At 40.7% G+C, this 17,416-nt stretch overlaps 1 long non-coding RNA gene across 1 annotated transcript; it reads left to right on the top strand.

The window, feature by feature from the left end:
* Positions 1 to 4,890: 4,890 nt before the first annotated feature.
* On the top strand, positions 4,891 to 5,486 carry LOC136943683 (uncharacterized). Its single transcript, XR_010876708.1, has 3 exons — positions 4,891 to 4,987; positions 5,087 to 5,158; positions 5,263 to 5,486. It is a non-coding gene; the product is annotated as an uncharacterized lncRNA (long non-coding RNA).
* Positions 5,487 to 17,416: the final 11,930 nt, after the last annotated feature.

Raw genomic sequence — 17,416 nt, 5'->3', positions numbered from 1 at the left:
TCTCAAACATTTATAACTACACCAGTAGATAAAGAAGACTTGAAAGATGAAGGTGCCAATGAACTTGCAAAGCAAATTCTGGAAAAAGTCAAACAAACCGTTTTAAATGGTGACATCAGTTTCAATTCAACAGATGAACTATTTTCTGCTATTGGAATAACCCAGTTTATTCGAATTTGCATACAAGACATGTAGCACAAAAACAAGTATTGTTCTTAAAAGGAATCCAAATGACATTTGGCTCAACCAATATAATCCACACTTGTTGCGCACATGGAATGCAAACATGGATATTTAGTTTGTGACTGATGCCTTCAGCTGTGTTGTTTACATTCTAAGTTATATTACAAAAGCAGAGAGAGAAATGGGACTGTTGCTTGAACGAGCTCAAAAGGAGAGTTGTAATGGTAACATGGATGCTAAAGAGGCAATGAGACAATGAAAGTGTTTATCTACACAACAGAGAAATCTGTGCACAAGAGGCTGTGTATCGGTTAACAAACATGCACTTGAAGGAATGCTCTCGCAAAGTACAATTCATTCCTGTTGGATTAAATCCAATTAAAATGAGTTTGCCTTTGAATGTTCTCAAAAAGAAAGCTCAAAATGAATCTGATGAAGACACACATTTGTGGATGATAAGTCTAGTGGACCGATATAAGAACAGGCCGTGTACAGATGCATTTGAAAATGTATGTCTAGCAAGCTTTTGTTCCGAATACAGAGTGTTATGCAAGTCAGAAGTCCCAGCAGACAAAGGAGCAAAAGAAAGTGGAATAATTCAACTGAGAAATAATTTTGGATTTGTAAAACAGAGGACACGAACAAAACCTGCTGTGGTCAGATATCCAAGATGTGCACCCCAAAAAGATCCTGAGAAATACTTTCACTCCCTCTTACAACTTTTCTTGCCATATTATGACGACTGTCAGTTGAAACCGCATCCCTTTCAGTCATTTGAGTATTTCTACAGGGATGGTGCTGTAACATGTGGTGGAGACTTACAAACTGTAGAATCAATCGTTAAGGCTAACAAAGCCAATTTTGAAAAGGAAAGCGAGAAAATAGATGAAGCTCAACAACTGTTTGCAGAAATTGGTGAACTGGAGGATGCATGGGCTCAGTTCTGTTCTGAGACAGAAAAAGAACGTCTCGAGTGTCTTGAGCTAAGAAATGAGGTGATAATGGATGAACATGATGCTGACGAAAATATCCCTGATCTCACAGGAAAACCTCAAATTGCTTGCACAATTGAAAGTAATAATGCCATAATGTCAAGAGAGGATGCATTGCACTTACTGCAATCTTTAAATGAGGAGCAATCTAGCATTTTCTATAAGATTTGTGAGTGGTGTCTGGACAAAATTTTGGGGGAAAACCCAGAACCATTAAAAGTGTTTGTTACTGGTGGAGCAGGTACAGGGAAAAGTCACTTAATTAAAGCAATACAATATGAATCAATCAGACTTTTGTCTCAAATGTCAGAAAACCCTGATGACATCACAGTGGCTTTAACAGCTCCAACTGGTGTGGCTGCATATAACATTGGTGCTGCAACCATTCACAACACTTTTTCAATCGGTGCAAATACAAGATTGCCATACCAACCTCTCGGTGATGAGAAAATCAACTCTTTGCGAGCTAAAATGGCTAATTTACAGATATTAATCATTGATGAAATGTCCATGGTAGACCATCGCCTTTTAGCCTACATTCACGGGAGATTGCGTCAAATTAAACAGACTGGAGACTATTCCCTGTTTGGGAAAGTAAGCATTATTGCAGTCGGTGATTTCTATCAGTTGCCATCTGTGAAAGGGACCGCTCTGTATAGTGATGTGAAAACAGTTTACTTATTGGAAAATAATATTGAAATAGCTCTGTTGACTAAAATTGTAAGACAACAGAATGATGCGACCTTTGCAGAGATGCTGAATCGCCTAAGGGTACATAAAAAGGAGAAACTAAGTGCCAGCGATATTCAAATGCTAAAACAATGTGCAACTGGAGAGCCATCCACTGCACTTCACATATTTGCTACCAACAATGAGGTTGATCTATACAATATCGTAAGACTACATCAGTGTTGCCCTGGGGCCATCACTATAGACGCTCAAGACCATAACAGAAATCCCAAAACTGGAAGAATGGAAAGGAAAGTTGGACATCATAAAAAGGTTTTCAATTCATGTTTGTCAAAATCTCTTTCACTGGGTATTGGTGCTCGAGTTATGCTTAAGAAGAATATTGATGTGTCTGATGGTCTTGTTAATGGGGCATTTGGAACAGTTGAACAGATATCAACTAAATCACATGGTTCTGATGGCTTCCCCTCTGCTATTCATGTGGTGTTTGATGACGCAAGAGTTGGAAAACTTCAACGGTCAAAAACACACCCGACATCAGTCCAAACTGGTACAGTAATAGAACTACAGGAAGATCAGGTGACAAATGATGGTGGCATTAGACGTCAGTTTACAATTAGATTAGCATGGGCTTGCACAGTTCTCAAAGTACAAGGACTGACAGTGGACAAAGCTGGTGTTTCACTTGCAAAAATCTTTGCTGCAGGACAAGCATATGTTGCACTGAGTCGGGTAAGAAGCCTCAGTGGACTAATTATTGAGGATTTCAAAGAGTCTACCATATTTTCCAATGAAAAAATTCAAGAGGCCATTAACACCATGCCTGCATTCATTTTGGAAGAGGACAGATTGATAAACCCCTCTACATTCACTATAGCGCTTCATAATGTCCAGAGCCTCAGTGCTCACTTTCTGGATCTTCAAGCACAAAAGCAGTTGATGAGTGCGGATTGCATTTGTTTAACAGAAACATGGTTAAGTTCTGACAATACAGACAATGCACCACAGTTGACAGTTTTTTTGTTTAAGAACAACCCAAGACCTAATTGTTATGATAACAGTCAACCTATTTTTGCCAAATTAAAACACCAGACAAGAGGTGGAGTTGGAATATACTATTCAGAAAAAAAGCATGGCTGATGTTTTGCTTCCAGAGACTTGTAATTTAGAGTGTTTATACTTTGCTGTGCCACATGTAGGTTGTACTGCTGCCGTTTTGTACAGACCTAATTCGTACACAATTGACATATTTCGAAAGCAGCTACTGAATATAATTTCAGAACTAGAGAAACATCCTGGTACAAAAGTTGTTATGGGAGACTTCAATGAGGACATTTTTACATCGTCTACCATTGTAAATGTAATGCAACAACATGGATACAGCCAGTGTGTACAGAAAGCCACAACTGAGAAAGGTACATTAATTGATCATGTGTATGTAAAAGATGGAGTTGATGTCAGTGTTAAAGTGGTGCAGACATACTACAGCTTTCATGATGCCATCATTATTTCTATCCACTAAATTTGGACATTCAGTTATGAAATTAACATGGATATTTTACCCGTCTTCTAATGTAGGGGGTGGTGGGATGCAGGGAGGTAGCATAGGGATGTCAACTATTTTTTTCTAAGAAACTTTACTTTATTAGATAATCTAAGACAGGGGTGCCCAATGCGTCGGTCGGAAAAGCTTATGGTGGTAGATCGTGTCAAAAACAAAATCATAAAAGAAAAAATCATTTAAAAAAAGGAAATCATAAATAAAAAAATATTATTTCACGTGCTCCATAGAGGTTTCCTTTACCCTGTCTTGGCCTCAGGTTCAGTTTTTTCTAACCCTTAAACTTATGTTAATTATACATTATATTCTTAGCCATGCATAGTCTCTATTTATGAACATGTTTTGTGGTAGATCATTTTTAATTGGTCAATTTAAAAGTAGATCACAAGCCAAAAAAGTGTGGGCACCCCTGATCTAAGACTACTTACTATTATAATTGTAATGTGTGTTTGGTGAGTTTTCTGACTAGACGGATCATTATTTATCTATTCATTTGTTTGTTTATCTTCATGTTTGTGTATTTCATTTAGCAATTTGTCCAATGTTATTGTTACTGTGTATATTTGTCTTTTCACATAACCCCACAAAACATTGAGTTGGGATCACAGCACAAAGGAATCCTCTGTGCAACAAAAAGGTCAGGGTCTCAAAGCACCTTACTACACCAGCTGTGGTTGAATATGAGAATTAAATCAACACGTGTGTATTTGCATGTCACTGAATCAAAAGTGTAAGCTTCTTAAGCTTACCTCCACCATAAAATACAGAAAAATAATTGTAACTTCTGAGCCTTTGATATAAACATCCATATTAAGTCTATTTATTAATTTTACAATTATTGTAATTGTCTGTTTTTTTCTGTTGTTGCCAGTTTGACTATTCCTGGATAAAACATGAGCGGAAGATGCACCACAAATCTTCCAGAGACTTTGTTTTTTTTGTCTGATCATAACAACCACCAGTATCTTAAACATGGCTGATCAATTTAAACACCAACTACAACGACAATTCCTTAATATTATCAAGTGTAAGTATGAACTTCGTACAAGTTCCAGTTAAATGAATTGAAGTTAATAAGCACATCTGTATAATTTCCATTGTTTTACTTTTAGGTCTTTCAGATTTAGTTTGTGAACAACAAACTATTATCCATTGTGGTCTTCTGAGATTCCCAACGTCCTAAAGAAACAAGTAAGTCTAGATAAACTGTTATGATTTGCAAACATATTATCCAAATATATTTACTCAAATATATGCATCAATATTCCTATTGAATGTTTGTGTTGCTTTAGTATGTTGCAGGATCATATCAGTTTGTCAAACAGACAAACGGCTTCATCACAAAGGTCAAAATAGGCATGTGAGACCATACACATTTCTAAAGACAATCTGTTGAGAATTGCAGCAGTCCTTAAATTAAAATCACGTATGAAACCTTCACTCATATATTACAGAGCACATGAACACTTACATGTAAAAAACATAACAGCGGCTATGAAGCCTGAGCCTACCTGTCAACAGAAACCGAAGATGAAATGCAGTCAGAAGAAGGGAATACATGGTGGGTATGCAACAGCCCAAAGGCGAAGTCAAAGACTGCTATAATACATTATTGATTGATTATTCTATTTTATAACCTACAGCTTTATATCATTTATAGTATAGTATCACCTAATGGAACCTTTTGGAAAGAAACCCTGCAAAGATTGTTCAAAACACCCTACAGGATGCAGTAAGTTTCCTGACAGAGTTATTTCAAACTTAAACCTAATATGTATTAGCAACAAATATACTGAATATACATTTGATGCCTCAATGATTTTTCCATTACTTCAGAACAGGAGACCACATCATTGCCTAAGCTCTACATGAAAGATTACTACAGAGTGCAACTACACAGCTTTGTGTTGACGATATCCTACTCAAGACCTGGGAACAGCGCAGTACAAAGAAACAGATCATATAAGCTACTATACAGCTGTTGCATGATGGCCAAAATGATACACTATGTAACTTTGCTAATTGTATATTCTCAACCACTGCTGCCATGAAAGAACATGTTCCACTCACCACTTCTTGAATTGACTTGTTTATCACATCAACAATGTATACATCAAGACTACATTAAGATTATGTGATTACTATTTTTCAAGATTGTCAGTTTAACATTTGTCGTTTTGTGTTGTTATATAAATACATTTTGGCCTCACAAAAGTTATCTGATGGATTTTTTAAATTGTTTGTCAGTTACAACAAATCTAATTTGGAATCACCTTGGTGTATCGAACAATATATTTGACCAAAGCCAAGAAGCGAATAAAGTTACTGCACGTTATAAGTACAGGCCAAGTGTAACTCCCACACCACAAAGGACCCATATTCGACCGTAGGTGGTGCTACAGGTCACAGCCACTTCTTTTCCTTTTTTTCATTATAGCTTTTTCTGAGCAGAAAAAGATATTTCAAACGAACTGGGTGTGTCACATGAGTGCAATAGCTCGTTGTGACCTGCTTGTTGCAAAAGTGCCATGGAGGCCATGTCCTGCTCTGGACTGCTTGGCCCCTCCATTGCTGCTTGCAGCTATATTTGTTGGAATGCTGCTTCAGCATTCCAAGTATTGTTCTTTGAATCTTTATTCAACTTCTATTTCTTCCAAGACACCTTTCAGCGCCTTCAAATCTTCAGCTATTAAAACCGTTCAGCTATCAAAAAATTCAGCAGTTTCAGGCCATGGGTGCTGTGACTTTTCAGCTTTGTACCTCTTATGCTTGAATTAATATAAATCAATATTCATAATATTTTTAACATGGGTTTCCAATGGAGTTTTCTTTCAAATCCTCTCAAACTTCTTTAAACTTCTTCAACTTCCAAATCCTTCTTCTTCCTCAATCTTTCAGATAGAGCCACCATTTCAACTTTAAAATGTTGACAAAACCCTAAACTATTTTTTTATAATTCATCTTTTTGATATCTATTCAACTTTTTTCAATATCACTGATTATGTTTCATGACTTTTTCAAGCCGTTTCTGAGATTTACATGGGTGTTTACGTGAAACCCTAGAGCGCAGACTGAAACGCTTAGAGTGGAGGGCAGATTCGGATGTCGTTGAAAAAATATTTCTAGTTTGCCAGCATTGCCACAATTTTCGCTCTTCATGCTTCGTTTTTGGATCAATAGATAGCTAATTTTGTGCTGGTCGTAGACAGTTGTCTGTTGTATCCAACAGACGTACACATTTGTTCAGAGCCCCACGAAAGCGAGACAAAGTCCAACTCTCGCCCCATAGAGACCAATGCAAATCTGGTGACAAAATCGTCAGAGAAAGCAAAAAGAACAAGATTTTGAAACTGCCGGTAGAGTCGTATTCCTGACCGCACAGAAATATAAAGGACATCTCTGGTTTCGGCAGAGTCTTGGGTCTCGGAAAATATCCTTATTTTTGTGATTAGACGTATAGTTTTGCGTCTAGGTCAACTTGTTTGAGGTGTGGATGCTAGGTAAATGTTCGTTTTTCTCTCTGGCTAGCTCGTTAGCCATCACAGCTACGCCATCACCGTGGCAACCAAACAAACACGCACCAGGAAAGCAAAAGGAACGTACAGTTTATCGTCTCGGTTAATTTGTGTGAGGTGTGGATTCTAGCTACATTTCAGTTATTCTCTCTTCCCAGCTCACAGCTGCGCCATCACCGTGGCAACCAAACAGACACGCACCAGGAAAGCAGAAGGATGCCCTGGTTCCCGCCTTAATATCTTTGCCGTCCAATCACCGATTTTATTTCTGATAACTGCTAGATATTCATGACAATTCAAGCTCAAAGCACATACCATTGGTTAAGGGGTTACTTGGAGGGGAAAATAAATGTATCGTCAGCAACGGCAGCCATTGTTTTCCGAGGCGGAGCCAGAGAGGATACCATGGGAGATTCCCTACAGTGTTAGATTGAAATCGGAGACGATATTATGTGTTGCGAAGGACTGATGGTTTTGCCCCCTTAGGCTGTGCACGTGAACAGCCCCTTTCGCTGCTGTTGGGTCATGCCGTTAGTGCATGCACCCCTTATGGCTCCACTGGTATAGCCAATCGGTGTGCAGTTTTGGGGATGCTCGCGCTGACGATACCCAGTGGCGGGAATAGCGGAGTAGTGGACTGCCTTGTTTCTGGTGCGGACATTAGTTTATTGAGGAGAGTAAAAAAATGTTGTATTGTGTGCGTTCATATACATGTAAGTATTTCTGATGCTTCTTGTTATGTCTAGTTATGTCATTATGAGTCTGTGTTTGTTAGATACGGTATTGTAGCAGTTAAATGTGTTTTCTGATGCCGGAGTGGTGGTTACTGTAGCAATGCTATGTAATCGTTGTTAGCCAGCAAGCGACATGTTTACTCGCGCTGTTTTAGCAGCTGGTATGTCTACGTGGAACAACAGACAGTATAGACAGTAGTGTCACTGCAGTAACGTTGTTACAAGAATGTTATAATAATATGGCTATTATTGATGTGAGGTATTCACTAGCAATATATGTTGAGATGCCTATTATTGTATTATGCTAATTATCCGTTGTATGCTGTTTCTTTACAGAACCACACACACACACACACAGACACACACACAAAACACACCCTTAAAGGCAAATCTAACCAACACCATTCCTCTCAACTTTACAATAAAAAAACAAATTTGGAACAGTACATCATCTCCAGCATTTTAATCAGATGCACCACACAGTGGCTTCTAAGCATTACTGACCAGAGACCATAGTCTCCACAACAAATTGGTGCCGAAACCCGGGAAGAGAAGTTGCTGTTGGGATAACCCAATGATGTACGCCGATCAGTCAAGCCACGCCGCCGATGCCCGGCCCAGCAGAGAGAGAAGGCCACCTGCCTGGTTCGCAGATTATGCTGTCTCACACCCCAACCGCAATCAGTATCCTCCATCTGCTCAATCAGTGCCTTACCCAGTGGGAACTCAGGAGAGGGATTACGGTGCGGAGAGGTCAGCCGGGATGGTCCCTCTTGCCCTACAATCGCCAGTGGGCTGAAGATGCCAGTGACGCATTAAGGAACCCACGCCAGCCTGTGCCGCTCAGACCACAGTATCAAAGTACTCCTGCTCCCACTGGTGCACCAGCACCAGAGGTCACATCAGTCATTTTGGAGGCTATCAAGCAGCTCCAGGAGGACAACCAGAGACTGCACCTCACAGTCATACAGATGCAGAGACAGCTCAGCACCAGTGCTTCAGGACCAGTGTTGCACCATTCTGCCCCACCAAGGCCACCTACCATGGACAGAAGCCCCTTGCTGCTTCCACCACCACCGCTGCAGCACCCAAATATGCAGTATCGCGTGCCAAAGGAGGAGGAGGATGATTGGCCACCACCTCCACCACCACTGCCGCAGCGTTCCGGTTCTCAGTATGGCCAGCCAAAGGAAGAGCAGGTTTATTTCCTACCACCGCCACCTCCACCAGAGTATGTAGTGCAGAGGCCAGCACATGCTGCAGTGGCACACAGTAACATGTTGGAGGAGCTCACAGAGCACATGAAGAGGATGGAAAAAACACCACAGGGCCATGGAGTGTCCACAGCCGAGTACTGCGAGCCATATGAAGGTTCTGAAAGCAATTCTGTCTTCAGCATCCCTGCCATACGCAGAGAGCCAGCGGCCCAACAGAACTCCAGAGGTTATCAGCAAGAGCGGGTGTATCGTGGACCTCAGCCCAATATTCCCCGCTTCACGAAAGCCGACCCAAGAGAGTTCGCCCGGTTGAAGATAGCGCTGGAAAACGTTTTGCCTGCTGATGCAACAGAGTGTTTTAAATATCAAATATTAGTGGACCATTTGAAGTTTGAAGAGGCTCTCTTGATTGCCGACTCCTACACCAACTCAAGGCAGCCATACACGGATACAATGGCGACCCTCACTGAACACTATGGGCAACCACATCAGCTGGCTCTGAGACGCATCGCAGAACTGATGGAAGCCCCAAACATCCGCACCAATGACACTGGTGCCTTTAAGAAGTTTGCGCTGCAAGTGCGGGCGCTGGTGGGGATGCTCGACCAGCTTGGTGATGGTGGCACCATCGAGCTGCAGTGTGGGTCACATGTGATCAGCTTGCTGCTGAAACTCCCACAAGACATGAGAGCGGAATTTAAGAGGTACCTGTACCCTCAACGCATCCGCATCCCAACTCTGCTGCACTTTGCTGAGTGGCTGGAGTACGAGCTGAAGATGCAGGAGACTGTGTTTGAGACTCTCAGTGGGAGTGGCAAAGCAGATGGAGACACAAAGAAGGAGAGACGCAGGGATTGGAAATCTAACCGTCCTACCAGCATTCTCCATGGAGCAGATCAGCCTGGGAGTACTGCGGTCAGCGAGACACCCCCGTCATCCATCGGTAATCCAGGTGATAGACGAGCATATTGCCCATACTGCTCCAATAATCAGCACTACTTCAATCAGTGCTCCAACTTCAGTCAGCTGAGCACTGAGCAGAAGACTGCGTGGGTGAAAACAAACAGGAAGTGTTGGCGTTGTGGACGAGCCCACCAGGCCGCACAGTGTCGACTCAAGACCACCTGCAAGAAATGTAAAGGGAAGCATCTGGAAGCCCTCCATGATGTTAATGCCAAGCATTCTAAGCATGTTAATGCCAAGCATTCTAAGCATTACTACACAACATTATGAGTAAAGACAAGTTTCTTAAAGATCCTGTAAAGTAAATTCCATGTTTTGCTTCTAAGTACATTATATACGTGTGTAATGAGTTCCTGAAAGCATGTGCAAAGCGCTAAAGCTTTGGCACACTGAAATGTGGAGTTAAACCGAAGAACAGTTTCTCTTCCGTTTTCAGATCAGGTTTTAATGGGCGGAGCCAAAAAATGCCCTATCTACGTAATTTTGCCCTATCTACGTCAGATCACTGAATGGCTCCTCCTGCTGTACTGTTATTGTAGCCTACATCAGCTAGCTAGCTAGCTTCAGGATGTCTCCCACCACCCGCAACTGCATCTTCCCTGGATGCAAAAACTAAAGCTGCACTGCAACACTATTTAATTTCCCTATTGAGGAGGAAAGGAAAAATAGGTGGATTGATTTTGTGAAGAGCCACGCTGATGGAAAGCTTCGGATAAACTCCAACAACTGCCTCTGCAGTGGATAAGAGAGTCTGCTAAATGACTAAATGCAGTGACCATTTCACAGCGGATAGTTCTAACATGGACCAGAGACAGACGGGGTTCGCGGACACACGGCTTCTCTTGCAGCGCAGAGCCGTACCGGCCTCCCGGGCGTTCCTCCTCCGGTCGCACCTGGACAATCCACCGCCGCCAGCAGTTCATCACTCTGTTCTGTGTGCTTGCTGGTTTGGCTGTTTGTAACAGGCAGCTATGACAGAAGTAGCACTGTTTAGCCTCGACTTTAGCAGATTTCTGTGAAACTTGGAAAAACAACATGAACTAGCTAGATTATGTAAACTTTAAGATAAATGTACATGCCTTGTTTGGCCAATACGGTCGATTGTGGAAGAACGTTTTTTTTTGTTATTTATAGTATCCAGCCATAGCGCTAGCTACTTTTGGGGGAGAGGAATTCCAGTTTCCCCCATGTTTCCACTAATCACTAGAATGGTCATAACATTTTATCAAAATATAATATTTCTAATCTGTCTTCTGTTCTACATTGCCCACAGATTTGTGGATATTCCATCTACTCAAAGTATTCCTCCATCTTGTAATTAAAGTGGTTAAAAATTAAGTTGTCTGATGAGGTATGGTGGATGGAGAAGATTTTTGTAAACAATATTGTTTACAAAAATCATCCTTTATCAAGGTGATTTCAGGCAGCCAGGCTTAAGTAATAATATATTTATTCACATCGTAAAAAAACCCTAGTTCTTTAATATGAACAGAGCAGGGCTATTGTGACACATACGTGCTTGTAAAATGAGTAATTTACAACTTGTAATGTGAAATTGTATTTCCCAATAAAAATTTTGGCATGATCCCAGCTAACAAGGGACGTCCTGGGGACGTTCCTATTTGGTCCCCTATACCGTGACGTTATCCTTAGGACGTCCTTAGGACCCAAGGATCCTAAGGATCATCATTCAAATGAAAGGGTCGTTATCCAGCTCTGCAGAAGCCTGCTTATGACCATTCATTTGAATCAGGTGTGTTGGAGCAGGGAAACATCTATAACAGGCAGGGTGCCATGAGGACCAGGGTTGGGAACCACTGCCATAGATGGGTTGTTGTCAAGTGAATGTCCTTATGTAAAAAATAATGCAATAAAAAAAGTAATGTAGTATCACTGAAACTAAACATCTGCGCTGGATTCAGCCTATCCAAGCACCAGCTGCATCTCTCGAAATGTTCCATACTAGCCTATTCCAGGACATCTCTCGCGGACCTGCCTGGTTACTTGGTTACTTGTTGTTGAGTGAAGACGTCGTTGAGAGAGACAGCAAAACCTTTTGATCCCGCATCCTTCCTTTATATAATACCATTTGATAATCAATTTGTGTAAATATATCTAACTTAAGTTTTAGTGTTCATAGTATAGTTTTTTGTTATTGTGTTTTTAATAGCGTTTTTGTGTAGTTAGCTAGTTTAGACTGTAATTTAGCGCACTTTTGTGAAGGTGGGAAGGACAGACACCCGAAGGACAGAATTTGAGGTAAATATATTTTAATACAAACTTTAACTCTACTGTACCTGTATGTATGTAGAGCTATTTGTATGTTTATCCAACGTGAAATAGCTAGGGATATCGAAAATTAATGTATATTAATGTCTGGCCAGTACTGGTACTACTACAGTAGCTCCAACTGTGAAGGCGAAGTCGGCTAAATTGAGACGTCGTATCGTCTTAATTTGTATACAGTAACAATGTTATCGATAGCACTAAATAGGAATGCCACACACTAGTGGTGTCGCCCCTTTAAACGATACAGAAAATACAAAACAGCTGAATTGGCTACTTTTGGACAGGTGAAGGCTACTGCTCTAGTCTAGCTCTACAGAAGCTACTTTTTAACAGCTAGAGCTAATGTACAACCAAGACGTTTAGAGAGAAAAGTATCAGAATGACAGTTGCTGTCATTGCCATTTGACGTCATTGTTGTCCTGGTTACGGACTCAGACGCGCATGATCGCTTAGTTACTGTTGCTACGTCGTACAAATGGAGAGTGGAGCCGAGTGGAGAGCCGAGTGGAGCGCCAGTCGTTACGAGTTAGCTAGTTGCTCCTATTGTAATGCTGCCTGTAATAAAGATGTAATGGCATTTTTGTGATGAAAAGTGCACTGATATAATGTACGTTAGCCAACGTTAGTAGTTAACCGTTGGCGAACGTTACAGACTAGCTAATGCTTTATCTACAAGTTATAACACTGACTGCATTACTAGTAGTAACGTTACTAGTAGCCTACACTTAAACTTACCCTTCCAGTGACGATAAAGCAATTTTTAGCCGGTAGACTCTAAAGCAGAATATTCATCACATATGTGAAGTTTTATGACGGCATATTAGTATAGGGCCTAATCATATAAATCTCTCGCCATAAAAATAAATAAATCTCTCGCCATAACACACATTCTCTCGCGCACGGCACAGCCTATAGGGGTCAGAGCCACAGAAAAATAGAGTTGCGACACGCTTTGATCTCGCCGACACGTGATCACGTGGTTCATGCTCGCTGTAGTTCCAAAAAAACCCACTGCTGTCAACCGGTTTGAATGGTTTTCAATGAAGCTGGCCAACGGAAGTCGCTTTCTCAGGCAAATGATGAATGAAACAGGCTCGATTAAAGAAATCCGATATTCTGGCTATCTTCAGCAGACTCGTATCTACAAAAGGCAGTCCTCCCTGACGTGTTTGGTGTAGAATGGAGTGAAATACAACATTGTGAACACTCACTGCCAGTGAAACACGGGAAAAAAGCTAGAGCTTTTTTGTCACGTGGCTCCGGTAGCTCCCTGTAGTTAAACAAAACCCCCACTGCTGTCAACCTGTTTGAATGGTTTTCGGCGGGACAGACAGCAGCACCATCTCGATTCACAGACATTTTCGGTATATTAACACATAATGTCAATTGGTTACTGGTGTGTTGTATCATGTATGTCTGATACTATATTAACATGTATGTATTACATGAACTTATACATAACGCAATATTGTGAAGCAGAGCTAGAAATGGCTATGCTAGCTACCATACTGTACAAACGGTACTGTACCATACTGTACATACCAAACAGTAGCCTAATGAGGACTATATTGTTCCACTTAACGTTTAACCTTAGACGGTTGAAGTAAATGGGTCTTGTTAAATGTTTTTTTATTCATCAGCCCACTTACAATTTAGCCTACCACATTAACAACACTTATATTTGTAGTACTTGAAGCAAGTTGAATCTAACCATTATCACCAGCAACTGCTCAATTTAAGACAAGAAAGGAGTTTGGTAAATAGAACAGAATAAACAAGGCAACCAACTGCATTCAATAAAACATTTTATTGTACAATATGTCCTGTGTTCTTCCACTCCTTTTGTTTGTAGTGATCCGGTGATCTTCTGGCTATGATACATGTACAGCTAGCTAGAGTTAAAGTGTTGCTTAAGTAGACCTACAGTCTAGCTCCAACTGCATTTAGAATCTAACAAGCTCGCTAAACTTTAACTAAAGATGGCTATATAAAATACTACTAATAACAATTGATATGTGGTGGTTGAAATATGAAAAATTCAGGACTTTCGTGAATTTACCAGCTAACTTGCTTCGGACCACTTAATTTGCAATTCATTGTTGCTAGCTCTACTAACTAGGCTAATAAGAGCTATATATAGAAGAATTACTTTGTATGCCAACGAACACCAATAATTAGAACTAATTTGACAGACTATAAGCCAACTGACTTCTGGTTATGATACACGTGCTCTCTAGCTAGCTTCAGTAAAAGTGTTGCTTATGTTAGATACTAACTAGACCGTCTAGCTCTAACTGCGTTTCGAATCAAACAAGCTATAATCTTACGATAAACTTTATCTAAAGCTAGCTATATGAAATACTACTAATAACAATTGATATGTGGTGGTAAAAATATGAAAAAATGAAGGATTTTCATCAATTTACCAGCTAACTTGCTTCGGAGACACTGAAAATGAATGGGGTTGAACGGTGGAAAATGCAATGTTTGGAACTACAGGTCGCATGTGACACGCGTTACTTCCGCATTCCTCGATAACAATGGGAGTCTATGGAAGTGTCGCAACTCTCTTTTTCTATGGCTCTGATAGGGGTTATGCGGAGCGCCCAGCATTCGAACCGGAAAACAGATGTAATCGTTTCCGCTTCTCACTTCCGTACATATCTGCAGCGCTAGGTGATGCAAAGAACTTATATTGACAGAGAAGTTCAAGCATTTTATAAATTATATTACTCTCTACATTAGGCTAAGTGTGACAGGTAAGAATAAAGTGATGAGTTTATCTAACGTTATAATAGCCTAACGTTAGACCGTTTCCCAGGAGGTAACCAAACGCTAGCTCCACACATTACAACGTTAGCCTACAGTACATACACAAATAAGTTATCAATGAAATATATGAATTCAGCAAATTAATTTAAGAAGCTCATTTTAATTTACATATCCATATAAATCATTATTCTGGTTTCTATGGCTAGGACCTGCAGTTCCTAGAAGGAATTAAGTGTACTAGCCTACTACTAGACAAAAAAAACGTTAAAGTTAGCAGGTGCATAAGATTACGCTACCGACAAAATTTACCTGTCAGGGTCTTTGGGAAAGCGATGAAAGGCATAAATACGGTCACATTGATAGTTGTTGCAGTTGATTGCCGAACACTGCGTTCTTTGAGTCCACTTGGACTTCGTTGTCATAGTGTCTCTTTCTGTGTAACTGTTACAACTAGCTAGTATGTAACTTTGTTACTATTAGTCCAGGCAAAGTAGCGTTTTACGACAGACTAAATGTTTTTTTGTTTTTTTTTGCAGCTTAGATCATTTCTATGAGGTGTCCAGAACAACATACTAAAAGTCCTAAGAAATCCTAGTTGAGAAAATATGTTAAATTCTCATCAATCCGAGATGTGTGCCAATAAGGCCAGGCAACATCCCAGGTAGCAAAATTTGTCTGGCCCATCTCTGGGCCACGTCCTTGCTCCAGTTCTGTCTGGGTCCCCGGCCCAAAACTGGTCCACGTACTGAAAACAGACACATACGATTTGTTCTGGCCCAGATGCGGCCCCCACCCTGTAAAATTGTAATATTGTGTTATGTGGGCCAGGTCTGGCCCAGACACTGTAAGACAGATATGGCTGAGTGTCGGCTTGGTCCCCGGACCAGTTCTGGCCCAGACACTGTAAAGCACCTATTGTGTTATGTGGCCCAGGTCTGGCCCAGACACTGTAAGACAGATATGGCTGAGTGTCGGCTTGGTCCCCGGCCCAGTTCTGGCCCAAACACTGTAAAGCACCTATTGTGTTATGTGGCCCAGGTCTGGCCCAGACACTGTAAGACAGATATGGCTGAGTGTCGGCTTGGTCCCCGGCCCAGTTCTGGCCCAAACACTGTAAAACTGTTTTGGCTGACTGTCGGCTTGGTCCCCGGCCCAGTTCTGGCCCAAACACTGTAAAACTGTTCTGGCTGACTGTCGGCTTGGTCCCCGGGCCAGTTCTGGCCCAAACACTGTAAAACTGTTCTGGCTGACTGTTGGCTTGGTCCCCAGGCCGGATGTGGCCCAAAAATGGCTACATGTATTCATTTTAGAAGGAAAACATAAATTCAAACATTTTAAAATATATAATCTTTTATAAAAAATATAGTTCACTATCAGGAAAATGTATCAAAAAAAACAAAATAAAAAATAAATATATCTTACATTATCTCTCACACCCACCCACCCATGTTACAACCATTTTAAACCACTATGGACAAATCACAATTAAAAATAATTTATTCAACATATGTACAGCAAAACAGAGATTGAGAAAAAAAAACTGATTAAGAAACAATTTAAAATAGAACATGAACCAGCAAAACCAACCAACAAACTGATTAAAAAACAATTGAAAATAGAACCAAAAATAACAACAACAAACTTACTATATATATATAAATACATTTAAAGACCCTCCTTTAGCATCAAGCGCCTTTTTCTTCCTCCCTCCCGATCCGACGCCAGCTGAAGCCACCTCTTCATGGTGGCCTCAATGTCTGCCTCAGCAGCATTGGCTGTGAGGGGATTTCTTCTAACTGCAGCTTTGAAATAAAGAAATACATATTGTAAGATCACTTATCATTTCTAAATCAATGCGCAGCCAACATGCACATGTAAATAGACACTCATGCATACAGACATTCCTTGCCTCCAAGTTATGCATTAATATAATTGAATGCACACCTAACCGTGGATTAGTCCTTCATACATATCATCTGGAAGAGACAGGTAATTCTGTTGGTAAACAGATGTACTTACCAATCACAACTGCCCTGAGCTGCAGACTGGCCAGGCATGTCTTTCCATTGACTCCCCGCCAATTAATGTTTTTGGCGAGAGAGTTGGAGATGACCCTTTTTAAGGTTCTCCAGGTGCAGTCGCGCACATCCGCCCCCCCAATCAGTCCCAACCAGTTGACCTGAAACCGATAAAAAAACAATAATATAGTTATATTAAAAAAATGAATAAACATCAACTGTGTCTGCAGTTAATCTGCCCTGTCTGTTTTCCATGTTTTCCTCCTCTACCAAAAATGTGATCCTAATTGTTCCCTCATATCAAAGTGGTGTTGAATTAATTTGGGTTTGAGTGTGTCGTTTTGAGAAAAAAAACTTTCAGTAGCTGTGTAATAGTGCAATTGTTACGGAAATAAATAAATCCAAATTTCACCAGTCTTTGGTTGAACTCTGGACTTCTGAGTTTTTTCTCCAGACTGAGGAGTTGAGGAAGGTCTTGCAGA

The sequence above is a fragment of the Osmerus mordax genome, chromosome 5, assembly GCF_038355195.1.
Source record: "Osmerus mordax isolate fOsmMor3 chromosome 5, fOsmMor3.pri, whole genome shotgun sequence".
In the NCBI taxonomy this organism is placed as follows: Eukaryota; Metazoa; Chordata; class Actinopteri; order Osmeriformes; family Osmeridae; genus Osmerus; species Osmerus mordax.
Note: the sequence above shows the minus strand (reverse complement) of the source record. Positions and strands in the feature narration are given on the sequence as shown.